Source organism: Zosterops lateralis (genome assembly GCF_965231275.1).
Source record: "Zosterops lateralis genome assembly, chromosome: Z".
NCBI classification, from domain to species: domain Eukaryota; kingdom Metazoa; phylum Chordata; class Aves; order Passeriformes; family Zosteropidae; genus Zosterops; species Zosterops lateralis.
In genome coordinates, this window is record NC_139800.1 from 23,861,711 (window position 1) to 23,876,431 (window position 14,721).

The following is a 14,721-nucleotide window of genomic DNA, read 5'->3' on the forward strand; positions in this document are numbered from 1 at the left end:
CAAATATTGTATCTTCAGCTTGGTCTAAAGCTAGAGCAATGTTGCTTGCACTATCCCTGAGCAAAGCACATGAAGAAACTAGTGACAAAACACAGACAGAATCATCTTTGCCACTATGGCCACAGAAGATTTTAGGTATTGCTTTTCCCTTCAAAAGATGGGCATGCTTCTCCTTTCTGACAGACATCTTTCTACCCAAGCTCACAGCAAGTGATTTTTATATCTGAAGCACACTCAATAGAATAAAGAACAATAGATGTACATTTGGAAACAGATCCAATCCAGAAATCCAAAAGGCTGCTTCTGAACAACATCTGACAGAGGAACTTAAAAAAAAAAAAAAAAAAAAAAAAAAAAATTTAAACCAATTCAGAAACCAAGATTTCTTTTGTTTTAGTTTGCTTTGCTTCCCATTTCCCTTTATGTTCAAGGAGGAGTCCTGTTTGAGATTCCACATGCCTAATGGCAGTGAAGTACGTATTAGATGCAATCACAGAAAAGCAGCATTGCGAAGGGTCTTAAGAGTGTGTGTAATCCATGTAGTTCTTTCCCCAAGGCAAGATCAACTACTCTAAGCCATTTGCAAGAGAGGATTGTCTATCTCTTGTTCTCAGTAATGACCAGTGATGTATTGCAAACCATGTACTTACATATATTACGCTAGAATTTGAAGAATACAGGCCAGATTAAAGTCTTACCAGCTGATACTGCGCAAACCTGTAGGAAGAAGCAATTCCACTTCCAAATAGCCTTTGGTCTCAGCAGAAAAAGCAGCTAAGGGAAAGAGAAATAATGTGTCATCATGGTGATTTTGTATAAAACTTCTAACTTTTTAGCATTACCCTAATCCATCTTGGGTTTTTTATAGCTAATAGGAAACCTTAGCTGACCACAACTTGTAGTAAAAAAACCCACTACATATTGCACAAATAACATGCAGAAAAGAAAAATATTCCTTATGTGACTCCTGTATAACCCATCTATCTCACATGCTTAAAATGGGAACAAAGACTTCTATACCTAGCAGGATTTTTTTTCTGACTGCACACTTACAAAAGAAATTGCTGCCTTTAAAAATAAATAATAATTAGAGAAGCATAGCACATAATGGAGTTTTCCCAACACAGCAAGCAGCTTTGGAGCCAAACAAGCTTATGCACATTCTCTGAGTGATGGTTTATGTTCTGACATTGACTAACTCATCCACGCTTAGGGCACAAGCACTCAGACAATCTCCATCACCAGTTTCCCATTAGAAATCTTGATCTCTGCTGAAACAAGCTCAATTCCCTTCATTATTTCCCAGCTGACAGACGGCTTGAGAAGGAGGATATTACAAGTGTCAGTCTCTTTGCCTCCGGACAGGCCATGGATGACACAAGAAGAAGAGAAACAAACAAATAAAAAATATCTCTCTTTGTGTGGTAACTTTTAATGTGTTTGCTGTACCACTATGCTTCATTCATTCTCCCAAAATTAGTTTAGCAAGATTATTTTCTTGGAAATCCTTCAGAGAAGGTCCTTTTTCTCTGATTTTTTGTTAGGCTCTTGCTATTTCACAGAAGGAGAGAGGAAGCAATCCATCTTGAAGAGCTATTTTGTTATTAGAAGGAGTTATAAAGCTCTTCAAATTAGTCGTTTAATAAAATATAGCAAACGTTTTTGAGAAGGATGGTGTTTTCTTACTAAACAAGACAAAGAAGGAGAAGATGAGTGTTAATGTAGACTTTTCCATAAAAATCTTCAGGACGATCATTTTATTTGTATTAATAATTGCATTGTTTTGGCAATGAATGTTCAAGATCAAGATCTGTAGATTAACAACACTTGTCATAACTCCTTTAGCTATGAAAGAGATATGATATTTTGTGCTAAGAGTTAGCCATAAAAATAGTGACAAATAGTCCCTGACCTGAAAATCCTGCTGTTTGCAGGCATAAAATAGACAAAATTGAGAAGAATCATGGAGAGCAAAATGAAAGTGTGTTTTCCACTCAGTACATGTCATTTGAGAACACGAACTGGTTCTAAACATGCATGCAACTTTTCTCTTATTCTCTGGTCTCACCTTAGTGTGTTTGTAGGCATATCCCATGGTTTTCTGTGTGGAGGTACTCCAGAACTGCTCTTAGACAATATCATTAGGGGGAAAATAAACATTTGTTGGCCCACTCCTTGATGACTGAATGTCATGAAATGGCTCTCATCCACATTGGAACAATTTCTTAGGTTTTAAAACCTGACTTTCACTGCCTGCTCATAATAGTCCCTAACTCATAGTGTTTGCATGGCAAGAAATAGCTTTGGAGGTGGATAATTGTCATAATCCAAACCCATATCTGGAGCTGTTCTGTTTAGTAGTATCAGTTATCATTGTCTAGTGTCCGTGAATGTTCCCAGGAAGTTATTGCTCATTAAGGTAGCCCTCCCCTATCTGTCCCCTCAGGGGAGCTCTGTGATGGCCAGAGAAAGAGCATCACCACAACATGTGAGTTTTGTTAAATGCATACGAGTAACACCCTCGGAGAGGAAAGATAGTAAAAGATTGGTAATGTAGAGATGTCACAAGGGTAGTTACCGCCAAAGAGGATCTGTAGCCTCTGGAATATGAAAACACAGGTATGGACCACAATAAAAATTAAAACACTTCCTCTGAGATGTTAACATTCACCATTTTGAGGAAATTTTCATTTAAAAAATCTACTCTTTTTTATTTTTTTTCTTTTCTTTTCTGGGACAGAAACAAAACATCAATATCCCAGAATTAAAAGGTGAGAAAAAAAGAAATGCAAAAAAATAAGGTAAATTATGCAAAAAAAAAAAAAAAAGTCATGCAAAAACAAGGGAAGACAGGCATAATGCCTCAAGAAATCTAGTAATGACCTGTTAGAGGATGGAGGAGAAGGAGGTGCACTTTGCTTTATTGTGTATTTCTGTAGAGTGCAGTAAAAGAAAATTCTACCATCTGTCATCTTCAAAAATTTGGCATGCAATGACATTGGACAGGCTTGTTCATACTTCCAATCTGCTGCTCGCTCATTTCTGCAGAACAGTTTTGTTCTCCACTTCTCACATAGTTTTTATTTTTATCATTATTGTTATTATTAGGAGGTTGGATTATGTTTCATTATTCTTCTATAGCTTGAACCAGTGAGCTAAAATAAAATAAATATTATACTACTAAAAAAGAACAACCTACCAAAAAAAAAAAAAAAAAATTTAAAAAAAAAAAAAAAATCCTATTTTGCCTCCATTACCTGACTCAATCTTCTTTTTCGTTTTTTTCCAGATGTCATTTTAGTATAATTTTTATGGTGGTTGAGCTTTTTCACTCCATGTTTGGGATACAATATTAAATGAAACGTGTCATAATGAACATTAATATAACACTAATTTTTACTGACATTAAAATTCATAAGTAATTTTTAAGAAATTTATTTAAGTAGGTTATATTTCCTATTAGGGAAAGTATATTTCTTCAGGATATAGCAGGGAAATATCTCTGTCAGAAGTCACAACTGCACATTCAAAAGACTGAATTTTCTTGCTGTATGTCACTGAAAGCCCTAGATGTGGGATTTCTTTTACCTATCTGGCCCAGCTGGGTGATAATGTGAATATCAATTCTCAACTGATCTCCCATCTGGAGAGAACCCTGCCACCACTGTATGCTCCAAACAGAGGCCACCAAAAAAGAAGGGCTTATTGTTTCTCACTGGCAACCAGGAGGACTTAGACAACCATTGCAGGGTACAGGCTGACCTTTTCTGTAAATACTAGACCAATCTATTCCTAAATCACACCAGGAGAGCTGGCTGGGTTCCTAAATCTGCTAGATTAGAGTTTTGAAAATGTGAAACTTGTGGCATCATAGTCCAGGATACAGATTAAGTTTCCTTGTTGTTGTGATGTTCTGAAAGAAAAACAAAGAAAAAGCTTTTAATTCCTTAAGCTTTTATTAGAATTATCTCCTACTTCATATTCCAGATATTCAAGATTGATACAACTTCTTATGTCAGTCACAATTTAACTAAAAAACAGACTGTAGGTTTGTCCACATGGCTTTCAGGGAAAATTTTGGAAAAAAAATATGTAGCTTCACGAGGAAAGAGGTTGTTTTGTAGAAAAAACACATAGAGTAGAAAAAGATCCAAACTGTGAATTGTAGAATGAAGAATGTCAAAATACAATACATTTGAAGCAGATTACTGAAAGACCATTTCACACGTTTTGAACACAATATGTTTTCAATATTTTGAAATTTATTTATGTGTAAGATTTCTTATTGGTATAAATTAGGACTGTTAAAGCAACTTTGGTGAACTGAAATAATTATAATTATATATTTAGGTGAGGCTCTACATTTCAGGGAAATGGATATTTGTTTTGATTAAGGAATATTTTGTGTGGTTTAATTTAACCTGTAGGGAAAGCATGAGGATTTGGGATTATCAGGAGAGGCAAAAAAAAAGCCAGAAAAGCATTCATTAGGCTAAGAAGCAGACTGCAGGGAAAAATTTGAGACTAGAAATACTGAGAGTGGTGATGACTCAGTAGAGTAATACTAGACTTGGAGCAGTGAGTTTCATAGCACAGTTTGGCCCACGGCCTGGAAAGAGTCTTCTTGCTGTCTGTCAATGTTCAAACGAATATTCTTCAAATTTAGTACTCTCTTTATAGCGTCTTCCATCTGGGGATCTGTAACATCAAGGTGCAAGAGAGATCAAAATTTGGCCAAATAGTTTGTAATTCAGGGGAAAGTGCTTCAAGCCTGGTGACACACACTAAGTAATCAATAAATAAAAATATTACAATATTACTCAAGATCAAATTCTTGAGCAATAATGATGGAATGTAGACTTTTTTTGTTGTTTAGTTGATTGGCTGGTTGCATTTTTACTTGTTTTTTGTTTGTTTTTGTTTTGTTTTGGTTCAGTGTTTTTTTGTTTGGCTTTCTGCAGGGTGCTGGAAAAGGTGGGGCAACTTGAAATTGAAGTTAGAAAATAGCATTTGTGGAATTTCTAGGACAAGTAATTGACTTCTAGGAGTATCATCTAGTGAAAATTGATACAATTTGTAGAGAAAAAGCAAAGAAATTAAAAAAAACCACCCAGACTAAGGAAAGATGAGGGAAAACACCTTGATTTTTCACAATCTCACCTGTAAAGAGTCTGTCTCAACATCTTTTGCACAACACAGTGCAATATTTGATGTTGTGGGAAATTTTATAATCTCAAATAATCTGATCCACAAATTACTGTGTATGAGCCACTACTTCAAGGACTTCTACAACTCACTTTGCATTCTCTTCTACATTCACATTTCATTCCCTTCCTCTAATTAGCCAAAAATCCAGTGAAGATAACTAGCATAAGAGAAAAAACAAACAAACAAACAAAAAAATCAACAAAAAAAAACCACCCAAAACCAAACCAAACAAACCCCACCAAGTAAGACTTTTTCGTGCCAGGTAATCTTCCTAGGGAAAGTTCCCTGTCTCCAGGTCTAACACTGAGTTTGACACCTGTTTATAAGAGTAAACCAATCAAGAGTTACTCAGTGCCATTCTCAGGTTTCACACAAATGCTCTCACATGTGATTTGTAGATGAAGTTGAAAGAAGGTAAACAAATTAAATTATTCATTAAATACAGGTGGAGAAATAGGTGAAGAGAAAAATCTTTCCTTGTCCATTTGGGTAGTGAGAAGAAGTTGTTGAAGCATGGGCTTAGCATATACCAGGAGACAACTGTCATATTTCATACCAGTATCATTTTTGTCACCGTAAAACCTTGTTGTTCTGACTGTGACAATACTTGGTTGGCCTTTTGTTATGTTCTCATCTGCTTCTGGTTATCTAGTCATTACCCATCAAACTCTGCTGTCATGAGCCACTACTATGCAATTTTTTGGTTCACTGTAGGTCAAGGATAACAAATATTTTTGATTGCATCTTATTTTCTTGATGTCTTGGAGGGGGAAAAAACAAACAGTTAATCTATTTCATTTTACTGATCACCATCAGGAGTTCTGGATGGGTAATTTTGTGTTGCTCTGTCCCCATCTCATAAAGTTTTATTTACTGCCTTTTTAAACAAATGATGACTCCAAATCTATTTGTCACACAATAGCTCTCAAACATGCCAAACAATAACTATTATTATACTTGGCTTGTTTGATCCAAATGGCATCTGCAGACATTATTCCTCCCCTCTCCTTGATACGACTTCAATAGAAACCTTTAAATAAATAACACAAAACCCAGAGCAAACCTCTAAAACAATAAACCAACACAACAAGCCCTGGAAAATAATCACAAATCAGTGGCTGTTACGATTATAAGTGGGGAAATCCAATTATGAGTTGTCAATATTGTTCTCCTTTCAATTGCTTCAAAAAGATTCAGATGTGTATAATTTTTAGGGAGATTTCACTGGCTTTTACTGTCAAAAAGAATATGTATGTAGCTGAAAGAGGAGTTAAGCCCCAAAATTCTTCTTGTACATAAACATGCAAATACACACACACATATACAAAGACACCAGCACAGAGTGGTCGATATTAATTTTCAAATGTTCTATTGATTTCGGCAGCCTTTAATTTCAAGACAAACAATAGCTTCTTTTGTAATTTCCATGCTGCTGATATAACTGCCATCATTGCTGACCTGTATGTTGTCAAATAATATTGATTTGGCATGAAATGGAGCAAGAGGCTGGCAGCAAGGTGTGTGATGGGAGGAGTGAGGACTATGGGTGCCTTCTCATTAACTAAAAGAATAAAAGACAGGGATGCAGCAACTTTATAGTGAAGTAGCTGAGAGGGCTGGGTCCTCCGGCTGAACTTGGATCTCTGTCATGAATTTGGGACTCTTCTCTGTACCCTTGTCTCCACCCTCTCCCATGCCGGATTCTCCTGTCCGTTCAAACTACAGATTCATAGGAGGTTTTTCATCTTGAATTCGTTAAACAGATTTCTAAATTAAGCCAGGGAATGGTGTTTTTATGAGGAAACCAGAGCCACAGTGGCTGGTGAATCCAGAAGTATACTTCCAAATTGCTATGCGTTCTGCATGGTCCTTTTGCATCATCTTCATTCTCAAAAATGTGGTTTCAATTTCTTCGCCTGTCTTGTCCTTTAAATTGTACAGTTTTCTTATAATAAATGATTGAGTTACTTCAAACAGCTCTTACAGGGCCATGTTCTTGAGCTTCTGGTGGCTGCTGGGCTACAGATCCCTTTCTGGAAGTGCTGGAACTGTGTCAAGTGCCATAACTGAAGTTTTCCAACTTCTGGACAAAGAGGGCAGCTTCAGGACTAGATTTCAGAACTTATTCTGGTGACTAGAGCCTTTACTGGGGTTGTCAGTCCTAAGATTTACTTTGCAGGACTCCATCCAGTATCTTGTGCTCCCTAAATCAATATTAAATCCAAAGTATCCTCATAATCATGTCTAAACTTGGAGTTATGGCTATTTGAAAGAAGCCTCTGGCTCTTATGCAGAAAGGAGAATATTCATTCACTTGCCTAGACAACATGCTGACTGGTGTAATTATATTCTACCAGCTCAGATTTCTCTTGCAGTATCTGCTGGCTTTGAAATCATTCTTAAATTCCTGTCCTGAGCTGCTTTGTAGTATGGCTGTGTGTTTTAAATCATCTGAATCAGTCATGTATCTGCAGTGACGAAACCACAGCTGACTCATGCATTAGTGTACATATCTCAACCCAATTAATCTTCCTCCAATGAAACTATATAAATAACATCTTATGACTACATGTTATCCAGGATCTTTCATTCTAAAGACATCCTAGTATGTCTCACTAGGCTATATGTACGTACTCACATATACATTCATGAAAATGTACACACAGTGAGGAAGGAAAGGGCAGTAATGCAGTGTCAAGATCCAAATTCGGGTCATAGATGAAAAAAATCCAGCTTTGGGGTATTCTGGTAGTCTGTGCACTTATTTACACTAACTTTTTGCTTAACTGACTTGATTAAGATTCAGGAGAATTTAGATGCAGTATACTGGGTTAATCTATAGCATAGATATGAGCCTGTGGGTAAAATCATAGGCCTCTTTGGAATCATTGTAGAAATTCCCAGAGGACTGAAAACTTCTTTCTGTCTAGGAATCATTCCCTTTGGCCTGATAGTGCACCCCTCACTGGAGTGGGAAGCAGCTGCAAAGCTTTAATGAATGTTAAAGAGTATATTATCCAGCTATTATAAACAGGCAAATCAACCAACAGTTACTCAAATTTAAATCTATTGAGGATGCTGGGGTTAATGACTAGTTTATGCACTACATTTCCCTCCTTTAAAATTATTTTAATATTGTTTTATTTTAATTACATTCAATCTTAGCTTTTCTGTTACATTATAGAAGAAGCACATTTATGCTTGCTAACTTGGATAAAAACAAGAAGCAAATGTCAAAATTACTCCACCACATGGGATCTAAAGCTCAGTTTAATTCTGGTTAAGACAGATCTAAATTAAAAGCACTTCTCTTTCCATGTGTACTTCTTATTTTAAGATTACAGGTCCTCGAGTGTGTGTGTTTGTGAGACTAAATGTTTTACTGAAGGATCATGAGCAGAGCCCAAGGGAAAAGTAGATAAAAGAAACAAAGAGGTGTAATGGATGATTTCAGATACTAAGACTTGTTTGAGTTTCCACCCTCTTCCACCATCTGTTCATCTTGTTCTGAAGAGGTCTTTTACCTTTCAGTCTGAGGACAGCAAACTAACTATAAGAATCACAAGGTATATGGAGAATTTTTACATGCATGGAGAGAATCTGTTGTGGAAGTAATTGGTCCCAAGTCTTTAAATTATGTATTCTGGTGTATAAGAAGGGAAATCTTGTGCAATCTCAAAAAATCACTACTGTGTTCTCTAGAGATTTACTTATTTAGTGATGGGGAAAGTTTAAAATATTCTAGAGATCCACCAAGATAAAAGTCTCAAGTATTTGATGTTGGTAGCTACCTGCTGAAACTGACGGTTCAAATTTTCCTGCATTGACAGGAATGTGTGCAAGTGAGGACAAAATGGTTGAACAAATAAAGATAAAGGAGATGTGAAGACAAATGTGAGCACAAGGCTTTCCAAATCTCCAGAAACATCTGACAGCTGGGGAAAGAAGTTTCTATGGACAAGTTAATTTTCCCCAATCCCTTGACTTTATGTGGTCGATGAATGGCATTCCTTCACAGTTTTAGCAATACAATGTAATTCTGGCCAGATCAGTGCGTCAACAAGGAACAACATCAAACCATTTTGTCCATATAAATAAATCACTTTCTCTTTACTATTTTTCTTTCTTTATGGATGAAATGGGGCTATTAAAATACCCTCTGCATTCCAACATAAGAATGGGGGAAGACACTTCATTGTAGACAAAGCACATAGTGAAGGCAAAATTGCCATCGTACAAAGAACTAGAAGATGCGGAACACGTAATAAAATGAATACAAAGAAACTTTTGACTGCCCAATGCCTGATTTATAAAGTGGATCTATGGTAAAAGTGATGTTTTGTGGTTCAGATGTTGAGCTCCCTGATATAAACATAAGAAACACACACAATAAAATAATAGTGATTGTTTTACTCAAGGGCTTGAAAGACCATTGTCACCCCTGACTATTATGTAAGAGAGCTGTGAGTGTTCACTTCAGTGGATATTCTTAGAAAAATTGTGTTTGCTTCTGATAAAAATGAGAAGTTTCTAATTTCTCATGAAATAAATAATTCTTGGGAAAATTCAGAAGTGTAGGAGAACATGTGTGGATTGACCAAATATCTTTTCTGATTTTTTTCTCAAAGTCAGCATTATTGGAGGACACTCTGTCCCACTCCAGTCCTTTCTCTCACTCACAGATTGCTAACTCCTGCCCCTTTCCACTACTTCTCAACCACTTGTGTTCCCATCAAGAGAATCACAGAGGTCAGAGAACTTCTGCTAGTATTAACTCCTTTACAGTATAAGCTCTGTGTCACAAAGCAAAGAAATGCAGTAGAAGATTAAGACTTGGGATTTCCCAAGTGATATTGTTTCTATCGAGAACCTCCATTATTTTGCTTGATCCAGTTTTGTGTACTTTCATACAGCAATGAGAACATCTTTGTCATGATCTGGCATCCCACACAATGAGATGGATGACTATAATTGTCTTTACATCCTTGCAGGTCCACAGATTTAGCCAGGACAGCAAGCTGTGTCTTGTGTGAAACAAGGACAGGAATATTGGGAACCTGTTTTTCTAATGAATAAGCTATATGCAATCACAAAAGAAGCCCTAATCAAGCTAAATAAAAACCAACCAGTAAATTCATAAAGAAAATGACTTTCACATCATTAGAGAAGCCAAGACAAGGACTCACCAGGATTCTTGTTAAATCATAACAGAAAAAGAAATAAAGCTAGGTGTCTATAATCAAGATAATCACAGGTCTTTGGATGATACCTGTTCTCAGTACCAGGAGATCTCAGGCCTGGGACTCTTTGAAATTATTTTAACTTTTCTTTGGGCTCTAAAACTTCAAAGGATACAATGGCTAAAGTGATGAACACAACAGGACTAGCTTTTACATGAAACTGCAGCATGCACTGAAGGTACAGGGCTTAATAGATGTAAATGAATACGTAAAAAAAGATTAATACTCAAGTTCATGTTCTCAGAGCAAAACTCATGCAAACTAGTCAGTTGACTAAAAGCTACCTTTCTCAGGGAAATAGGGGCCTAATTCTGGATTGCTTGAATGATTGCCACCTTCCTCCATTCACAGCCACAAACACTATTTCAAGTTAGCCAAGTTGGTAGTTGTTAAGTTTGGTGTAATGTCAGTAGGGGGATCACAGTCTGGCTTTCCTCTGTGTTTATAGTGATTTAAGTTCAGACCTCCTCATCTGTGGATGACTGTACTAGCTTCAAGACAGCACATAGTTTCCTGCATGGAAATGTTATATTTGTGCCCAGAATTTCTCAGAGGTGTTCATGAACTGAAAAAGTCCAAAGATCTGAGAAAGCTTCAGGCCAGTCTTTTAATTTTAGCCAGGCTGCCAAAGAATAGATTTTATTGACATAAAGATAAAACAAGCTTTTCAGTACCTTCTTAACCCCTTCAGTATTTTAAAAAAGTCTGTACAAAATGAAACCATTTTTAGCAGATGACTTGAGCTCAAGCCTGTCCAGAGTGCCCATGCTGTTGAGCTACAATACGAGGAGATTGGGATAGGACAGACTCTTATGAGCCTTAGGTTGTACAATGGAGAATTTGGACCCAGACAGTTTAGTGATAACTAGGCAAACACTAACCACAGACTACTTCCATTAATCTAACTCTGCACCAAGTAGCTGACCACTGAACGCTGGAGGCTCTTAACCTGAGCCAACTGTCCCTTAGACAAGAGCAAATACATCAGTTGCCTGCAACCTGGTTGTTGCTCTGGAAAAGAGCCAGAGTGGAGTGAGGGAAGAGAAAATGATCCAGCCATTAAGTCAGGCAGAGCGCCTTTCGCTCTGGATGATTGGAAGGCTGTGCTCTCAGGGCAGAGGCTCTAAGGAAGGATAATGGTTCCCTGTATATTCTTGGTATTCCTCCCTCATGTTTGTTGGCAGGTATAGTTAATGTGAATACAAACTGTAAATGTCTTGGAATTTTTTTGGGTGTGGTGTTTTTTTTTTTCATTTTTTGTTGTTGTTTTGCTTTGTTTTTTTACTGTTTTTCTTTCTTACATCCCCAAAGAAACATCAAAGTACAAAGGAAAGAAAGCAATACTGAGAACAAGAATGAAAGCCAGACAAAAAAGCAGAGGGAAAAAAAATACAGAGAGAAGACTAAAAGAATCTATTGGTGGCCCTGCGGAACTTTCTTCAAGGGGGTTAGGCTTCCTTCAGAGAAAGCTTAGATATATGTTTGTTTGTTTGCATTTCCAAATTGGGGCTGTTGGTGCACATTCAGAGGAGAACAAAAGCAATGCAAATTTCTGGGGAGGTGATCAGTACAGCAGGCTGCTGACAGGGCCACCTGGCTACTGAAGCAGCCCATTGCCCGCTGTGCTCACCTGCTTAAATATTAACAACAAAGGGGAAGGCAGAAATGTATCAATTAAACATCAGGACTGTCTGAGCAGGAAAATGGATAGTTTTCAGGACACAATGCAGGCAGTCGCATCCCCTGACTTCTGATCCAGCCTGCCAAACCCTCTGAATGTTAACCTATGCTAACATGTTTTATCTCCCTCCTCACCCTTCCTTATCAGGACGTGATCGTGACACATCAAGGGAACAGTATTAATTTTCCAAAAGTGAGGAACAGTGATTCAATATTAGCCCAGAAGCAGATCTGCATTGACTGCAGCTCCAGACCAGAACCTGGTACCTTTCTTCTACACATATTCCTAATACCATAAACATCTGGGTTTGGAACATCTGCTTATGGGAAGTGTCTCCGTATTGTAGCACATTTGGTGAACAGGCTTAAAATAAGGTAATCTGAAAATTCTAAAGAAAAGGAATTTCATGCACAGTGATCCAGTTGGATGATGGCTTGCAGTTGTGTGCAGTGCTGCCCAGGCAGTGGGAAACATGCTGTCACGTACACAAATTCACCCACAAGCATGGTGGGCATTATGGCAGATGGCCTGAAATAAACTGAATCTTTTCAGCTATTACTATCATCTTAATTTCATACTCGCCTCATTTTGGTTTGAATTTCAAGAGATTTAAAAAACAACATTTTTACCTCTTCAGCCAGGCTATATAAAATACTTGCTGACAGTTCATATCTGCAGATAATTTACCCATATTTCTAAAATTAATTACCTCTTTGTATAAAATGATGAAATCTCATTATATTTTCTTTAAAAAAAACCCAAAACAACAAAACCCAAAAACCATACAAAAAACCCCTAACCCAAAACCCACCATGCATTTCATTACGCTATCCAATTACTGCTGTGCTTGTACAATATTATGCTACTGCCCGATCACAGGCAGTACAGTATAGACGTGTTACTTTAATTAAACAAATCTAACTAGTTATACAAAGAAACAGTAACTCAGAATGAAATTCTCAAGTACTAGCCATTGATCCTAAGTTTAGTTTGACCAGTGGAGGATGAATTCAGGGTTTTATTTTGCAGAAAGATTGGTCTTTTGGTTTCCATAATCTTTTAAAATGCAGCAATTGCTTAGAATTCTTTCAAATCAAAGCCAACAGTCTAAAGCTGGACAAAAGGCTTTTGTCCTGAGTCAAAACCTATAGAATAATATATTTTAAATTATCATGATTATTTTTTCTATTTGTTGGGATGAAATCAGATAAAGAAAGAATGAGTGAGAACATGAAGCAGAGATGTCTGAACAGAGAAGATGAAAGACAATTGAAAAGGAGAAAGGGAGGAAAGAATGACAAAATGACTTGGCCAAGTACGCTCACGGAGTCAATTACACAGCAGATGAACCTCTGGTCTCAAGAGGCCCAGAATATTGTTTTACCCTCTTTACCAAGCTACAAATTTACAATCATCACATATGACCAGCACATCAACAGGAAAAAATCCTGCTGAGTTCCAAGAAGATTTTCCATTTTAAAACAGATGAGAAATTGGACAATATTGCACATTTGCAAAGAAAACATATAAGAGGGTTTTTTTAAGAGATTGAGTAACATTGAACAGTGATATTTCTCATTGCAGGCAGATATCTTGGTCTTGCACATATCTTGGTCTTGCAGTTGAAGGAGGAATTCATGACTCTATATAAGGGTTCAGCTTGATAATGTATTGATATTATATATGTTACTTATTTAATAGAACTTATAAAATCAGAGTTTGGACCATCTGGCTTTCAGGAACTTCAAACCACTGCCCAAAGTGCAATTCTCAGTTAAATCAGAAATGCTATGACAGAAAAAAACCCTTCCTGAGCTGTTTGCCACAGCTTCCCACAAAGGAACTGCAGCAAAGATCTAAGAATGATACAGCATTTCTAAAAAGAGAAACTTGCCAGTACTCCAGTGGCATGGGCACCTCCTGAGTCTGTGTGTGAGTGCCACCTGCTGACCCCTGCCATGGGGAAATGAAGCAGAAGCCACTAGTCACCTCTCTGTTCCTTTGGGTGTGCAGATGTTCCCCACCTCATTGAGAGCAAACCTGTTACTCTTCCCTGTCATATAACATTTTATATAAAGGACGTGCTTTCCTGGTTGTTCCCACTTATTGCCATTTCCTGAAGATCTCACAGCTGTACAATCATTCATCCACTCTAAGATGGAATGATTTTTAGGCTAAAAGCCTTTTCCTACACCCAACCTTTACTTACAGTCTTGACATGAGCACAAAGTTTTCCTTAGGTCCTATGAACTCAATGTCTGCTAGAGATTCCTACAGCTAGGGCATGTTTTCATAGCAAAATATCTTCATAGTGCCACCTCCTTTTTCTTCTGTCATGTGGAAAAAAATAGCACAATGGGACACCAAAATCTATGCATCCTATAATTTTTGCTTATATAATAAATGAAAGATGTTGCAGCAATAAATCATCAACTTGAAGTTGAGTCTGACATTGGACTTGGCACTGAATCATTCAGTGACTCAGATGTCTGCCTGTGAAAAAGGGAATGGGACAATTTCCTCTGTTTTCCTGATCTGGGTGGGTTGTGAGATTGTTAAGGCAGGCACTTTTTCTTTTAATGCATTTCTTAC